The sequence below is a fragment of the Sus scrofa genome, chromosome 1, assembly GCF_054392235.1.
Source record: "Sus scrofa isolate SSC_HxYL_T2T_F1_AM1 chromosome 1, Sscrofa_HxYL_maternal_Yorkshire_Landrace_v2.0, whole genome shotgun sequence".
Taxonomy (NCBI): domain Eukaryota; kingdom Metazoa; phylum Chordata; class Mammalia; order Artiodactyla; family Suidae; genus Sus; species Sus scrofa.
This window is the reverse complement of record NC_139383.1, coordinates 274,390,530-274,407,995: the sequence shown is the minus strand read 5'-3', so window position 1 is coordinate 274,407,995 and position 17,466 is coordinate 274,390,530. Positions and strand designations below refer to the sequence as shown.

Genomic DNA, 17,466 nt, shown 5'->3' with positions numbered 1-17,466 from the left:
GAACATGTAATGTGAAAAAAATAATGTGTACATGTATGTGTAACTGGGTCACCATGCTATACAGTAGAAAAAATATATATAAAAAGAAAAGATAAAAAAATAAATAAACTGAAATATATGCAGCTAAAAAAATAAAATAATAAGCCACATGGATATATTGAACAGCATGGGGAATATAGCCAAGATTTTGTAATAACTATAAAAAAGTATAACATTTAAAAAATTATTAACCACTATAGTGTACACCTGCAAGTTATATATTTGTCACACATAAACTCTACTTCAGTTAAATGACAATGCCATACTAGCATAATCCTAAGGAATAAAATCAAGAGTCTACAAATAAACCTTCACATTTATGAACAAATTATTTTCAAGAAGGCTTCCAGGGAAATTCAAGGGGGAAAGAATAGTGCTTTCAACAAACCATGCTCAGACAACTGAATAGTCAGAAGCAAAAGAATGAAGCTAGACTTTCACCTCCCACTTCACACAAAAATTAACTCAAAAGGATGATAGAACTCAATGAAAGAGCTTAAACTACAAGACACTTGGAGAAAAGAATGGGAGTGAGACTCTTGTGGCCATAGATTAGGCAATGGTTTCATAGGTATGACACCAAACTGCTTGTCTGCACAAGCGGTAATAGAAAGAATGGATCAATAGGAATTCATCAAAATCACCCACTTTTGTACTTCAAAAGATACCATCAGGAGAGTGAACAGACAACCAACTGAAAGGTAGAAAATATATGCAAATCACATAGTTGATAAGATATTTGTATAAGAATATGTGAAGAATACTTACACTTCAACAAAAAGACTAATAACCCAATTTTAAAATGCACAAAGGATTTAAATAGACATGTTTCAATGAACCTTTCCATGGAAAAGAAAATCACGGACTTGGAGAATAGACTTGTTGTTGCCAAGGTTGAGGGGGAGAGGGTTCGATCGATTGAGAGCTTGGGGTTAATAGATGCAAACTCCTGCTTCTGGAATGGATTAGCAATGAGATCCTGCTGTGTATCACTGAAAACTGTGTGTAGTCACTTACAATGGAGCATGATAATGTGGGAAAGTAGAATGTGTACATGTATGTGTAACTGGGTTACCATGATGTATAGTAGAAAAAAAACGAATGCATTGCTGAAATAACAATAAAGATAAAAAAAATAAATTAAAAAAATACAAATGGACAATTAGCACATGAAAATTACTTAACATTGTTAATCATCAGGAAATACAAATCAAAATCACAATGAGACACCACTTCACTTCCACTAGGATGGTTAAATTAAAAAAATTATGGAAAGTATCGAAATGTTAGCAAGGAACGGGTGGAAGGTGAAACCTTCTATACTGGTAATAAGAGCTTAAAATAATGCAGTCAATTGGGAAAACGTGGGCAGTTTCTCAAAAAGTTCAAACATAGAGTTACCATAGCACCCAGCAATTCCATTCCTAGGCATGTAACTAAGAAAACCTACATCCACGTAAAAGCCTGTACATGAATGGTCATAGCAGCACTATTCATAAGAACCAAAGAGTGGAAACCACTCAATAAAGCACACAACTGCTGAAAATTTTCTGTTAACTGTAGTATCAGTTCAGGACCACAATAAACAAAAGCAAAAACCTAATTAGGGGAAAAATATATTAGGGAAGATGCTTTTGAAAGATAAAGAGGATAGGAAAGACACCCCCACACAAGCCGCTCCATTCACATAAAGCATAATTCAGTTTCCATGAAGGAGGAGGGTACAAAACCCACCTGTTTTTTCACAAACTGGCCCCTGCAAAAAGAGCCAGCCACCATCCCCACCGCCCCAGAATGGTAGGAGTCAGTTTTAATAAGCGAGGGAACTTACAAGGCTTGTCTTGGTAGCCAAAATCAGCTCTCCACCCCCGCTGGCCAGGATCTTGAAAGCTTTTACAGAGGCTTTCAGTGGGTTCAGACTCACATGTTATCCAGATAGTCTCAGCAACACACTGTTGCTTCAAGGCTGCCTCCTCGAAAATGGCTCCCAGCCTGGGAATCGAGGGCAGAGTGAACATTTCAAGGACACAGGTGGGGTCAAGGTGCCTCCAATCAGCCAAGTCCAACTTGCAGGTCAGTCAGCAGTCACCTCATCTCTGTCCTCTCCATGACCTCTCCAGATGTAACTGAACAGGACCCCAGGGGTCTTCCTGGGACAGGCTCCCCTCCAGGACTCCACCCCATGTCCTCAGCCTGCTCCTGGTTTGTAGACAAAGGTTATCCTCCTAGGCCTTCCCTGAGTTCCAAAGAATACATTTAATCAGAGAAGTGAGAGAAATACATAAAGAAAGGGAAACAATCAAGCAGACAAAAAAATAAAAATAAAAAGAATCATTTAGCCACGAAACAAGCCAAGGACTTTTAGAACCTCCTCAAGGGCTAAAGGGAATATTCTGAGTTATCCCTTGAGCTGTTTGGCAGACACTGAAACCCCTACCAGATGGGAAAAGTTAACTGCTGGCTAACCACAAGCACGTGGACCAGTTGGAACCCAAAGCCTGATGATGTTGACTCCTGATTACCTCACCACCAATCAGTCAGAGGAATGACTGCCAGCTGGCCCTGAACCTGCAACCCTCTCCCTCCCTCTGTCTTTAAAAACATTTCCCTAAAAGCCATCATGTATTGTTTTGCTTTTAGGGCCACACCTGTGTCATATGGGGTCAAATGGGAGCTGTAGACTCTGGCCTATGCCAGAGCCACTGAAATGCATGATCCAAGCTGCATCTGTGACCTACACCACAGTTCACATCAACACTGGATCCTTCAACAATTGAGCAAGGCCAGGGAGTGAACCTGAGTCCTTATGGTTACTAGTTAGATTCATTTCCACCGAGCAATGATGGGAACTCCCCAGACACTGGGTTTTTTGAGAATTAGCCACCTTGGTGCCCTGCAACAAATGCTGCCCTTTCCTTCATGGCAACCCAGTGTCAAGAGAGGCGTTACTTCCCACAGGTGAACAGACCAAAATTTGGCTTGGTGACAGCAACACTCTGGTGACCAGCTCCAATGATCCCACTTGTCTCCCTCTTCTGCAATGTGCCCTGAATGGCCAGCAAGGGTGTCACTGGCTCGGAGGTGGCTCATTTGGTGGCTATCTGCTGCATTTGGAGGCAGGTATCACAGTAACAGTGTAGGTCTTGCATGAAAAAACACAGTTTAGGATAAAGATTTCCAAAATAAGTAACACATTTTTCCACCACAAGCCCATGGTCTGAATCACTTATAAAGTCCCCTAGGCTGGGGAATCAGGATAGTCACTTGTGCCCTCATGTAATTTAATAAAATGATACATTCATACACTCATCAAGTATGAACACACAACCCACCAGATAATGGCACAAGCACCTCCTCGCAAGGCAGTGATAATGTTGTCTGGGCCATCTTTTATTTTTTATTTTTTAATTTTTTTTAGGGCTGCAGGCCAGGAAAATGCCACAACACTGACAAAGCCAGTTGGTTAACCCAAGGAACCACCAAGGAACTTCCCAGGTCTACAGTTTGATGGGTTGTCTGTATACAGTGATTGTCATAAAAAGAATACTCATGCCTAATGTTATTGATTATGTGTGCTCTAGGCCAGAATTCTGGATCAGTACATGTAATATCAAATGTATCAATAGCGGTCTTAAAGAGAAAGACAAAAACCACATGATATCACTTATATGTGGAACCTAAAATACGACATAAATGAACTGTCTACAAAAGAGAAACAGACTCACAGACATAGAGAACAGACTTTTGGTTGCCAAGGAGGAGTGGGTGGAGGAGAGATGGATTGGAGTTTGGGATCAGCAGATGCAAACAATTACAAATAAAATAGAGCATGTTCAATATCCTGTGATAAACTTATGAAAAAATGGAGCATGTTCAATATCCTGTGATAAACTTATGAAAAAAAGTGTATATATGTAAAACTGAATCACATTGATGTGCAACAGAAATGAACACAACATCAGAGTTCCCATTGTAGCTCAGCAGGTTATGAACACAACTAGTATTGATAAGGATTCAGGCTCAATTCCTGGCCTTGCACAGTGGCTTAAGGATCTGGCATTGCTGTGGCTGTGGTGTAGGCTGTCAGCTAGAGCTCAGATAAGAGCCCTGACCTAGGAACTTCCATATGCCACATATGCCACAGGTGTGGGTGTAAAAAGATAAAAAAAAAGAAAAAAGAAAGCAGCTAGGTGTTCCAGGCAAAAGAAAAATGTAAAGTGTTAGGAGAATTTGTGTTGTGTAAATGGTCATAAAGCACAAGAAAAACACGGAGTCCCAAAATGGATTGGAGTCTGGGGTGGGGGCAGGGAGAATGGATGGGGGAAAGGAGCCAAGGGGATGCCTCTAAACAAGCTGCATAACTGTTTTCCCCACACAGAGCCTGGGGACCCAGACACAATTTTCCAACCTCCACAGGCTACAAAGTATGCATCATCCTGGGCATTCCCCTGCCAAGAGCTGTCATGGAGTCACCAAAGGCTGTGGAGAGGGAGTACCCATGGAGTTTAAGACAGCAGAGGGGGGGAGGAGGGGTCAGAAGGCAAATAGAGACCTTCCCCTCAAGGTGTAAGGAGAATGCAAGTCCCCCAATTCCTACATCTGGGGTGGAGCATGTCCCTGCCACCTCCCCCTGCCATCATCACCCCATGGCTGGACTGAAGCTGCTCTGTGGGAAGAACGCTTCACCCACCTCCAGCTTCTAGGAATGTCCTACCAATGCCCTAACCCTGCACCATCACAGTGACAGCAGCCTGAGACATATCCAATGTCTGTGTGCTGAGGGTGAAAGAGCTAAGAACAGAGGCTCCTTAGGAAATTGGGAGGCCATACCCTGATAAATACCAGAAGTCCAGCCTCACCACACTGAAAAGTGTTCATGAGTATAGTGGGGCCTGGGAAGAGAAGAGGAGTCAAAACAAAGTCATAAGCAGAGAGAAAGGAGCTAGCAGGAGGAGGCTGAGAACCATCCAGCTTGCTAGAATCTTAAGATGTCAGAGGCAGGAGACATCTTGGTAGGTTAAGAACCCACCACAGAGTTCATGAGTATGTGGGTTTTATCCCTGGCCTCACACAGTGGTTAAGGATCCGGCATTGCCATGACCTGAAGCATAGGTCACAGATGCAGCTCAGACTGGTGTTACTGTGGCTATGGTACAGGCCAGCAGCTACAGCTCTGATTCAACCCCCTAGCCTGGGAACTTCAATATACTGCAGGTGAAACCTTAAAATGTTAAAAAAAAAAGGGGGAAATAAATATGTCAGAACATGGAATACTGTCCAATACAACCTATGCTCTGAATACCCCAAGAGTGATATTCAAACCAGCAGCATCAGTGTCTCCTAGGTGTTTGTTAGAAATGCAGAATCTTAGGTCCCTCGCCATCCTTCTGAGGCAGAATCTGCATTTAACAAGCTCCCTAGGTGCATTAAAGATTGAGAAGCTCTGACACTCTGGGGTCCCAAATCAAGCTACATATCAGAATCACCTGGAATATTTTCTTACAAGTACAGTTTTCTGAGCCTTTCTCTAGATGAATTGAATCAGAGTTTTTGACCACTGTGTAGAGCCATACAGCTTTTCACAAAACTCCACCAGTAACTCCAGTGACAGAGGTCCACAGAATAGACTGGAAACCCCTGATCTGGCCCAATCAGCTTCACCAAAAATGAGAGGACTGAGGCAGGACAGTGGCAATGCTAACTTGGCAATCTTTAAGGAGATCTCATTAGGGTCTCTGCCTAGAGACAAAGAAAATTGGATTTGGTGCCAGATCTGAGTTCAAGCCCCAACTCTATACCTTCATAGCTGTGTGTCTTATCTCCTTCTTTCTATGGAATTCCATCTTCTTTCCTGCAAGGAATAAAATGAATGGCCCTGAATGTCAGGATTACTCCCCATGGGCAGTAAGGCAATAGAGAGAAATTAATAAAGAATTAACTCTGTGTTTTCTGAACATACACACACTCCATAGTAACTGCTTAACTAAAGTTTTGGGATCCTTGCACCCCAAAATTTCAAAGCAATTTCAAAGCCTTGAAGTATAATAATCCCCATTTTACAAATGCTCCTCACTTTGTCATGGTAAGTAGTGTTTGCCTCCATGTGAACAGATGGAAACACACAAGGGCTTTGCTTCCAGCTGGGTTCTGGATGCAGAACTTCAGCTGGCAAGCTGATTTTATTTGTGGAAAACATGTGGTTCAGTGGATCTGCAGGTCCACAGCTTTCTACCCCCAGACACTGTCTGACTTCTAGCAATGATCCCCACCAAGGAGGAGAAGAAGACACCTAAAATTCTTTTTTTCTAAAATTCTGTATATGAAGAGTAGAGGAATGAATTGTGCATGGTCCCAAATGTTCAGTTAGGTGTGGGGAACATCACTTAGGTAATTCTGAAATGATGAAGCAGGGTTATAATAGAGAGAGCCCAGTGAGTGAGGCTTCAGAATGAGAGGTTGGGTGGCTGGATGTTCAGATAAAGTCTCCTTGGAAAACATGATGATTTCTGCACTGAGTCTTAAAAGATAAGAAGGCAGTTTCTTGGTAGCCTAGAAGTTAAGGATTCAGTGCTGCCACTGCTTTGTCTCAAGTTACTACTGTGGCATGGTTCTCCTGGACAGGGAACTTCTGCATTCCACAGATGGGGCCAAAAAAAGGAAAAACAGAGAAGAAGCATTGGCTATGAATATGGAGATGAGGCAAAGCTGATGAAATCCTTTGAGATGTCCTGAGGCCCTTTAAACTAGGACCCCATCTCTGGTTGGAGCAACCAGCAGTACATTTGATGTACAAAGAAAACCATATATATTTTGTGCTTTTTCCTCAATGTATATATTTTTCCACAAATTAGGTTTTTATCTCAATGTATTTATGAGATTTCTCCACATTGATACATAGACATTGAATCCACATTTAACTCCCATAAGCCTACAGACAAACATTCAGGTTATAATGGCTAGTGTTTGGCCATTACAAACAGTCCAAGACTGCAGGCAACCTTGTGCACATCTCCAGTTGTGTGCATGTGGGAGACTTTTCAAAACACCAAGAAGTGGAGTTAAAAGCTATTACGTACTTAATATGTCACCACCCCCCAAAATTCATATGTTGAAGCCCTAACCCCCAATGTGATGGTATCTGGAAGTGGGGCTTTTGGGAGGTAATTAGGTTTAGATATGATCAGAAGAGTGGGGGCCTCATGATGGAATTCATGGAAGAAGAGTCTAGACAGCCTGCTCTCTGTCTCTCTCCTCATATGAGATAAAGTCAGAAGGCAGCCATCAGAAAGGCTGAAATTGGGTCCTAATCAGACTCCAACCATACTGAAACCCTGATCTTGGTTTCCAAGCCTTGGTTTCTCCAGAACTGCAAGAAATAAATATCTGTTGCTTAAGCCACCCAGTCTGTGGTACTTTCTGACAGAAGTCCAAGCAGCCTAAGACATAGGGTATGTACGGTTGTGGGCAGTTCATTGCTAAACTGTCCTTCAAATTTCTCAGTTTACATTCTACCATTACAACTTCACTAACATGTGATATAATCAATTTTTGGTCTATTTTTAGGGCTGTACCCATAGCATATGGAAGTTCCCAGGTTAGGTGTTGAATCAGAAATACAGTAGCCACTCTACACCACAGCCAAAGCAACATGGGATCCAAGCTGTGTCTGTGCCTTACACCACAGCTCAAGGCAAGACCAGATCCTTAACCCAGTGAGGGATGCCAGGGATCAAACATGAGTCCTCATGGATACTAGTTAGATTTGTTACCTCTAAGCCATGATGGGAGCTCGATACAATCAATTTTTTTTTATCCAAACTGTGCTCTGGAGGAAGATTCATCATTCTCACCAGCCACAGGTAAGGTCCCACACACTTAAACTAGTCTGTTTTTTTGTCCACAATCACATCATATGGAAGTTCCCAGGCCAGGGATCCAACCTGTGCCACAGCTGTGACCTGAGCCAAAGCAGTGACAACACCAGGTTCTTAACACTTTGAGCCACCAAGGGACTCCTAATTTACACTTAAGGGAAGGAGAAAGAGCATTTACTCTGCTACAGGTGCTGCACATTGCTTTCCTCCACCAGAGATATTACATCTCCCACTTTACAATGAGAAAAGAGCCTGTGGAAGGAGAAGTGACCTGCCCTAAGTCACACCCCAGAAAGTGTTGGAACCCAGACTTAAAGCCAAGTCTGAATGCTATTAATGTTCACATTCTTTTCACTTTCATATATTCAATTAATACTTATTGAGCACTGATTACATACCAGACACTAGAGGGACAAAATAAATCACAAGGCCATACCTAGCACAGAGAAGATCTCAATAAACATTTGTTGAATGAATATTGAACCAAAGAGCTCAAAGCCCACAGGACAGTCACATAAGTAATATGTGCAACAGAATGAGGAAACACTGTGATAGACATAAGTTCCAGTGCAGCCAGCACAGTGAAGGGAGAAGATTACTTTCCTCTGATTCATTTGCAGGAAGGCTTTACATCCAAAATATTTTTTTGTAAAACACAAAAAGAGGAAATGGGTTCTAGGCAAAAGCAACAAGTGAAAAAGCACAGGAGTATGAAGCAACAGTATATTTTCTGGAAACTACAGTACCTCTGGTTGCCATCAAGTAGCTTCCTTCAAGGATCAAGGCAAGACATATAGCTCAATTCATTTCAATTAACTTACCCTTCATGAAAAGCCTGCTGTGTTGCAGACTTTGTGTGAGACACTTTACATGCATTATCTCATCGAATCCTTGCAGATTTTTTCCCTCATTAAACACATGAGAAAATTGAAGCTTGGAGAGAAGATTCCAGTCCTGGAATACTTTCAAATCTATTCTTTCCCCTCCTGGTCATATCCCCCAGATGCCAGCCACTGCTGCACTATCCCTTCCCAGCTCTTACTCCAATGGGAGGGTGTCTTCCCAGCGAAATTCAAGTCTCCTAGCTAGTTACTTTTTCTATCAGGAGACTCTGAACATTTCATTGCCTCTTTTCCTCCTTGGAAAACTGGAGAGGAGAAGGCACATAGAATCATGAGGTTTGGGAGTTCCCCTTGTGGCTCAGCAAATTTAAAGACCCAACATAGTCTCCATGAAGATGCAGGTTTGATCCCTCTCCTTGCTCTTTGTGTTAAGGATCCAGCTTTGCCACAGTTGAGGCAAAGATCACAGATGCAGCTTGGACCTGGTGTTGCCATGGCTGTGGCATAGGCACCAGCTGCAGCTTAGATTAACTTTCTCGCCAGGAAACTTCTGTATGCACAGGTGTGCTGCAAAAAGTTAAAAAAAAAAAGAATCATGAGGTTTTCAATCCTAGGCTAGACACTAACTACTACTCTACTCGTCATTCATTCATTTAACAAATTCAGTCAGTTGTGGGTTTAGTTCCAGACAAATGAAATATAGCAACACAGTAACTCACACCAATGTTTTGACTTCCCAGTCATTTAAAATTACCTTTATGCTATCCTGCAGTCTCTTAAGTATGCACGAATATCATTCCTAAAAAAAGCAATGTATGTGCCTTAACTTTAAAGTACTTCATGGCTGGAGTTCCCGTCATGGCACAGCAGAAACAAATCCAACTAGGCACCATAAGGTTGCAGGTTTGATCCATGGCCTTGATCAGTGGGTTAAGGATCCAGAGTTGCCATGAGCTGTGGTATAGGTCACAGGCACAGCTCAGATCTGATATGGCTGTGGCGTAGGCCAGCAACTGTAGCTGCAGTTTGACCCCTATCCTGAGAAACTCCATATGCCATGGATGTGGCTCTAAAAAGCAAAAAGATAAAATAAATAAATAAATAAAATTCTTCATTGCTAAAAAAAAAAAAAAATGCTAACCATCATCTAAGCCTTTTGGGAATCAATGAAGGTGGTTCATCAGAGATCACCAATAACAAAGATAATAACAATGAAAAAGTGTGAAGTAGTGTGAGAATTACCAAAAGAGGACACAGAGACTCAAAGAAAGCAAATGCTTTGGGAACAATGGTGCCACACTGAAGGGGACCTAAATAGCACAGGGAACTCTACTCAATACTCCATGATAATCTCTATTGGAAAAGAATCTGAAAAGGAGTGGATGTGTATATATGTATAACTGAATCCCTTTGTTGTGTAGCAGAAATCAACTATACTTCAATAAAACTTTCTTAAAATTAAATATAAAAAAGAAAAAATGGTGCCACAAACTTTTAATTTGCAAAAAAATGCTCTATCTGTAAAGCATGATAAAGAAAAATTAAATAAAGCAAAGTGCAATAAAACAATTGAGCATTTACTATGTGCCAGGCTATGTTCTCAGGACTGTGATATGAAATTAAGACAGGCAAGATTTCCTCCCTCATGAAGCTTAAATGGCAGCGACTTCTCGGCATTAGAAACAAAGGTTCTGAGAGGCGATATGGCTTGTCTAAGGTCACACAACAATTTTGTTTTCAGGTAGGACAAACACCCAAGTCCTGATACCAGTACAAAGTGCTTTCTCCCCCATGATGGTCATGACCTTTCCCTTACCTCCCTCTGCTTTGTCTCTCCTCAGTTTATGTTCAGCTGAATGAGGCCAGAGAATTTCAACTGGACCAGGGGTGCCCTAAATTCATCCTCCTGGGCATCACAGATCTCTGGGACCTGTGAGACACCTTCTCCCTGGTCTTCCTGCTCCTATATGTGGTGAGCTCCTGGGAAACATGGGCAGGATGCTGCTGATCTACGTGGATGCCCACCTGCACAAATCCATGTACTTCTTCCTGGCCAACCTCTCCCTGCTGGACACCTGCTATTCTCAGCCATTGGCCCCAAGATGCTGGTGGACCTGCTGCTGCCACTTTCCACCATCCCCTACACAGCCTATGCCCTATAGATATTTGTGTTTGTTGGGATGGCAGATTTCAAGTGTTGCCTGTTGGCAGCCATGGTCTATGACCATTATGTGGCAATTGAAAACCCCCTTCTCTACACCACAACATTGTTACCACATTTGTGTCTGGCCTCACTGGGAGCATCAGGCCTGGGAGGGGCAGTGAGTGCCATGGTCCACTTTACCTTCACCTTCTTCCTGAGCTTCTGTGCCTCCTAGGAGGTGAACATCTTCTTGTGTGATATCCCTCCACTGTTGGCCATCTCTTGCAATCACAGCAGTCTCAATGAACTACTGCTTTTTGCTATCTGCAGCTTCATCCAAATAGCCAAGATGTTGGATATCAGTGTCCTATGGGTTCATTGCCAGTGCTGTGATATGCATGTGGTCAGTCCATGTCTGCTGGTGAGCAGCCTCTACCTGTGGCTCCTACCTCACAGCTATGGCCATACTGTCCGGGACACTCACTTTCATGTACCTGCATTCCAGCTCCAGCTATGCCCTGGACAGCAACAAGATGGCATCTCTGCTCTACCCACTTTCCATATCAACCTTCCACCTACTCATCTGAAGCCTTAACAACATAGAGGTCAAGGAGGCACTCAGAAGGTCCCAGAGCTGGTGCTGTTATCCGTGGCAGGTGCACAGGTCAGAGGTCCAGGCAGGTTGGTTAGGACTGATCCTGAAGAAATGAGGATGCCCTTCCTGGCCCCTGTCATTATGGATAAAGGATGGATGGTCCTCTGGCTGGGTGTCTTATATTGTTGAGTGGCTGCAAAGGGGAGAAACGGAAGCTTACAGACAGGTGGCAGGAACCTGGAGTATTCTAGACCTAGCAACATAACCAAGATTAATTTGCTGTTAAACTACCTTAGAGTCAGTAATGTTCAAAAAACACACGTTCCTGCTTGTTTCCAGGTGCGATACTCAGTTTACCTGCCATTTGTACTATTCTTCTTTTCTTTTCCTTTTTTTCTTTTATTTTTGGCACCTCCACTGCATACACAAGTTCCCACAACAGGGGTACAACCTCCACCTTTACAGAGACAACCCCAGATCCTTAACCCACTGCACTGCAAGGGAACTCCTGCTACTTGTACTTCTAAGAGGCTGATTCCAAGATATACTAGGTAAGATCTTCGTGGCCTCAATTGCCTGCAGATTTTTGCTCTGTGGTAAATGTCAAGGACCCCAAAAGAGGATCCTCAGACCCTCTCATATCAAAGAGTGGGACAGAATTTGGTGAGGCAAATATCCCTATTAGGCTACATATTCCACCTTTCATGATACTAAGCAGCAACAAAACATACATAAACTCAGTCTGAAAATTGTAACATTTGGATTAGAATTTGATCAAGGGTAGATTAGTTCAGGGCTCTGGTAGGAGTTAGAGAAGAGTCAAAATTTTGGTTATAGTTAGAATAGGTTTAGGATATTGGCCCAAGAATGGGATTGCTGATTCATATGGTAGTTCTACGTATAGTTTCCTAAGGTACTTCCACACTGTTCTCAATAGTGGTTGCACCAGCTTACATTCCCGCCAACATTGCAGGAGGTTTCTTTTTTCTACACACCCCCTCCAGCATTTGTTATTTGTGGATTTAGTAATGATGGCCATTCTAACTGGTGTGAGGCAAAACTGTCCTTAAAAAGACACATGCTCCCGTATGTTAACTGCAACACTATTCACAATATCCAAGACATGGAACAACCCAAATGACCACTGACCGATGATTGGATTAGGAAGATGTGGTATACATACACAATGGAATACTAATCAGCCGTAAAAAGGAAACAAATAATGCAATTTACAGCAACATGGATGGAACTAGAGACTCATACTGAGTGAAGTAATTCAGAAGGAGAAAGACAAATACCATATGGTATTGCTTATATGTGGAATCTAATATACAGCACAAATTAACCTTTCCACAGAAAAGGAAATCATGGACTACCTGTCATAGGCCATTGAGGTGAGAAGGAAATTGTCTAGATCAGTAAAAACATGAAAAAATATATCTGTGCTATGCAAGCAGCATAGGGGATGGATTTGTACTCAGTGTGCATGTCCATCAGCATCTTTGAGACAGTGAAAGAGAAAAAGGAGATGTCTGTGAGGGCCAAGTGGCTGAGCAAGAAGTACATGGGGGTGTGGATGTGAGGGTCCAGCCTGATAAGCAGGATGATGAGCATATTCCCCAGCACTGTGGTCAGGTAACATGCCCAGGAATAGGGCAAAGAACATGCCCTTCTGTTCTGGATGGATGGGGAGGCCCTGGAGGAGGAACTCAGACACTCAGGTGTGGTTCTCCCTCCTCATGCTGTTCTTGCCTCAGCGGAGAATTGGTGAAAGTGGTAAATGTCAATGAACATACCATAATATTATAATCATTTTGTTTGTACTATGGAAAGTCTCAATTTTGGCTACATTGCTCTTTATTTCTCTTAATTCTTGGTGAATTAATCAGTCTTTCATATTCTGGCCTCAATAATACTTCAAACCCTCACATTAACCTAGTTTTATTCCCAATGAAACCAATGGACATTTATTCTTCATTCAATAAAAAATTATTGCACAACAGCTTTCTCCCATACTGAGTACACGAGTCAATAAGAACTGAGAAATCTCTCTGTTCATATTTACATCTTTGCATCAAGAGAATTTTAAACTTCTGTAATGTTCTAAAATAAAAATATGAAAAGGACACCAGATAAGAGTAATCAGTCATTCATTTCTTCTTAAAAAAAGATATCAAACTCCTTACATAAGAAAATAATTACTAAATTTATGTCATGGGCTTTCAGGGTCTTAGCAGCATCCTACATGTTTTGAGTCACTTCAAATCCCCCGTTATAAAGTTGCCCAATCCAGGCTTCCAAACCAATGTCAGTAGTTCCAGGCACTGTGTTTCACAAGCACTTTCAAATTATATCTTCACAATAGTGCTAATAAATATTCTTACACATATTTTAAGCAGAAGAAAACAAAATTATACATTATTTAAATGTGCAAAGATATACACAATTAAGTGCATCAGCTGGAATCACAACACAGGTCTGTTTGACCAAGATCTGTGCTTTTAACCACTCGGCATGGAAAATATATCCTCAGTAGTTAAAATATCTATAGAAGCTGCATTATGTCTGCTACCTTTCTCCAAAATGTTCCTAACTCCCTCTAAGAAAAATTTATGACTCCTGTTTATATATCATACAAAGTATTTTCACATGTTTTAACCTCTCAAAGCAATAATTATACTTTAGTACTGCTGGTACACAAGATGAATCTTAAATCTTCATTTTATAATGTAGAAAGTATGACTAAGAGATAAATTACTTACCTCAAGTGACTTGGCTTTTTGATGGTTGTTTCCAGTTTACTATTCTTTAGAAGTTAGGTTAGAGGTAAGGATTACCAACCACAGAACCCTGAAGAAGGACTCAAGACAGACATTCTCACTCAAGTATAGCATCCGGACAGCCAGTACCTCTCAGAGACTGAAATTTAGGAACAAACCTGACTCTATGTTGACTTGTTTTTTGTATGTTCACCCTTGTAATCTATTCCTTTTGCTACAAGTGAGGAATATTGCCTCTATCCTGAATTATACAGAAGAACCTGTTCGCAAGCCTTTGATCTTTAAAGGTGTGACACTTTCCCATTCATATGGACATAAAAATTTGGAGAACTAAGAATAACACTTGCCTCTTTGGAAGTTTATAGGAGCATTGTGACCTGACCTATATGTACAGCTATAAGAAGAAAAGATTCCAACACCAAGAAGTTTTCAGAAACCACCCATGTGCTTACCCCCTTTAAGAGAAGAGAAGCCTGAATTCTAACTCAGGGAAGATGGTTCTTTGGGACACAGTCTTCTCCATCTGCTGGCTTTCCAAATATATTCACTATTCTTTGTGCCAACAAATGGTCTCTCAATTTACCTGCCTCTCATGAAGCAAGCAATGCAAGTTTGGACAGAGTAACAGAACCAGGATCTTGCTTGGGTCACTGGTTATTTCAGTTCTTGGCCACCAAGGGAGATAATGATGACTATTTATAGAGGCACGGCTATTCCCTGACATACACTGTGTTAGTCCTCACAGAGAAACTGGAAGGGAACAAGATGACTGGAAGTAACACATATCCTTGATTCAGCTAGGACATTGTGAAGGAGGCAGCTGGGCCATGAACTCTGGAAGATAGGTCAGACTGTGACCTTGGAGATTGAGAAGGAAACTTTGGATGGACCTGTTTTCTCAGACTTCTACATGCCCTTCCCCAGACCAGAATGAAAGAGAAACCTCCATTATGGAAACATGGAGATTGGAGCAAGGTAATAAAAATACCTCCTTTATACTGAGTACCAGTTATGTGTCAGGCTTCATGCTGAATAATTTGTATGCTTTTCTCACTTATTCCTCAAAATAAAACTGTCATTTAGGAAGAGTAACTTCCTCTGCACCTGTGAGGACCCGTGACCCTCAGATAATTGAAGTCACTTCCTAAGATCACAAAAACATTTAAGGAGCAGCCTGAGGATTGGGCCCCAGTCTGACACAGTGCAGACACGAAGCTCATATCCATTAGTACACAGCACTTATGCAGGGGTGTAAATGAGTGTTAACCTAATCACCAATGCAGTGATGCAGCCACTGCTGAAAGATAGTTGGAGGATTATTTGGGCTCATGGGCATTAAAGCAGATGTCACTAAGACTTGTGTGTGAAACACACACTAATGTGCACACTTAAATTACTGATTTGTAATTTCTCACCACCTGTGATCTATAGGACAGTAACCATAGCTCATGGCTAAGTTACTCAAAGATTCACAAAAATAAATTCCTAAATAAGACACAAGATGGTACACATAAAATAATCCACATAACTATGAATAAACAACTCCTGTATAACCTCAACAAACATAAAACCACCAAGGACACCAAAATGCACATATCAGATGTATGAACTCAGACTCTGAATAGAGATTGATACATGAAAACACACATTAACCAGTAAACATGAAGGTTTGCCAGAAACTTTTCCAGGAAAACATAGATGAAATAGATTGAGTCCTTGGGCTCAAACTCAGAAGACCTGGGTCTCGGCTATGCTTCTCATTAACTGTTGGCCCTGAGGAACATAACTATCTTATCAGCCCTGCATGACGATGGGGTTTCTGGGCTCCTTCTGAGCTATACCTGAAATACACTGTGTTAGTCCTCACAGAGAAACTGGAAGGGAACAAGATGACTGGAAGTAACACATATCCTTGATTGGGCTCTGGGTTCAAATACCTTCTACTTCATTCTGTTACCTGAATGAAGACCAGTCCAGAAGACCCAGGATCCAATAAAAAGAGCAAATCTCAATGGCCTGAGGACCTGACAGACTCTCATATCAGTTCTCAGCTTGAACAATATATGCAAGGAGATCTCCTTTTCTCCATCTGATAAAGACCCTGGAGGGAATCCAGCACCAGCCCTGACTAGAGAAGGAGTCCACTGGGCAATTGCCCAACTTCCTCCTGCCCCTTTGGGAAGGAGGATTATTAGGGTCCACAGGGGCTTAGTTGGACCTAGATTCAGAGGAGATAGTGTCCCTGCTATCAGTGGTACCTTGGGCTCTGGTCAAGTCTCTGGTGAGAAATTGGAGTTCCTCCATTCCCCGTGTCCTCAGTTTCATATGCACAGATTCTCCCAAGGGTGGTGTATATCACAGGCAGTGGAAAGGCTTCTTCAAGTTCCCCAACAGTGACACAGTCTTTCATTGCAACACAAAGCCCCTTAAAATGTGAACATCTCCACACTCCTCTGGAAGGTGTTGTAGGGCATGCTCTATGCCTTGTTCAGGAGAAGGGGGCTTGAATATAAAACTCTGGAAAAAAAGACTCTGTGTTCTTTACCTACTAAGAGAGCATAATTGAGCAGTTTATCAAAGGCCACTGAGACTCAATTTCTTCAAAGTGGAAATAATAATTTTTCTAGTCACTTGAATTTGAAGGATGGTTAAATGAGCACTTAAGGAAAGCTTACTAAATGTTAAGGTTTATATTGTCAAAGTCTTTGTATCACCAGAGATCACTTATGGCTCACAAAAGGCAAATGTGATTGCTAACTGTTGAATGAATGAATTCAGCTCATTCATTCACTTATTCACTTAAATAAGAATTAAAGTTCCCACAAATGTAATCCAGATATATTCTCTAGAGATATAATAGTTAATAATATACATAGAAATCCCTCTCTTAGAAATCACATACAAGTGGGGAGGGTGCATAAAATATTATTTATGCAAAATTAATGGCATATATATGGTGACAAGTGCTGCAGAATGATGAAAATCATGCATGGAGCTATTACATAAAATACCCAGTGTTACAGGATTCTTTTTCAAGAACACAGAAACCCCTTCAATCAAGTGGCTCCACATCTGTAGTCTAGTTTACACCTATTAGACTGGCTAAAATTGAAATGACTGCTGCTCTCGGTATCACTGAAGACATGATGGAACTGGAACACTTGGACACTGCTCATGGGAATACAAAAGTTTG

The 17,466-nt window shown here is 41.6% G+C and overlaps 1 long non-coding RNA gene and 1 pseudogene across 1 annotated transcript in view; one reads left to right on the top strand and one right to left on the bottom strand.

The window, feature by feature from the left end:
- LOC146407209 (uncharacterized) overlaps positions 1 to 17,466 on the bottom strand; it is a 266,633-nt gene that overhangs the window by 93,313 nt on the left and 155,854 nt on the right. Inside the window, exons 4-6 of the long non-coding RNA XR_014842060.1 lie at positions 8,735 to 9,322; positions 5,838 to 5,890; positions 1,871 to 2,275 (exon numbers count right to left, since the gene is read on the bottom strand). This is a non-coding gene — a long non-coding RNA (uncharacterized LOC146407209). The remainder of the gene's footprint in view (positions 1 to 1,870; positions 2,276 to 5,837; positions 5,891 to 8,734; positions 9,323 to 17,466) is intronic.
- Positions 10,612 to 16,780, top strand: LOC102163643 (olfactory receptor 5C1-like; annotated as a pseudogene).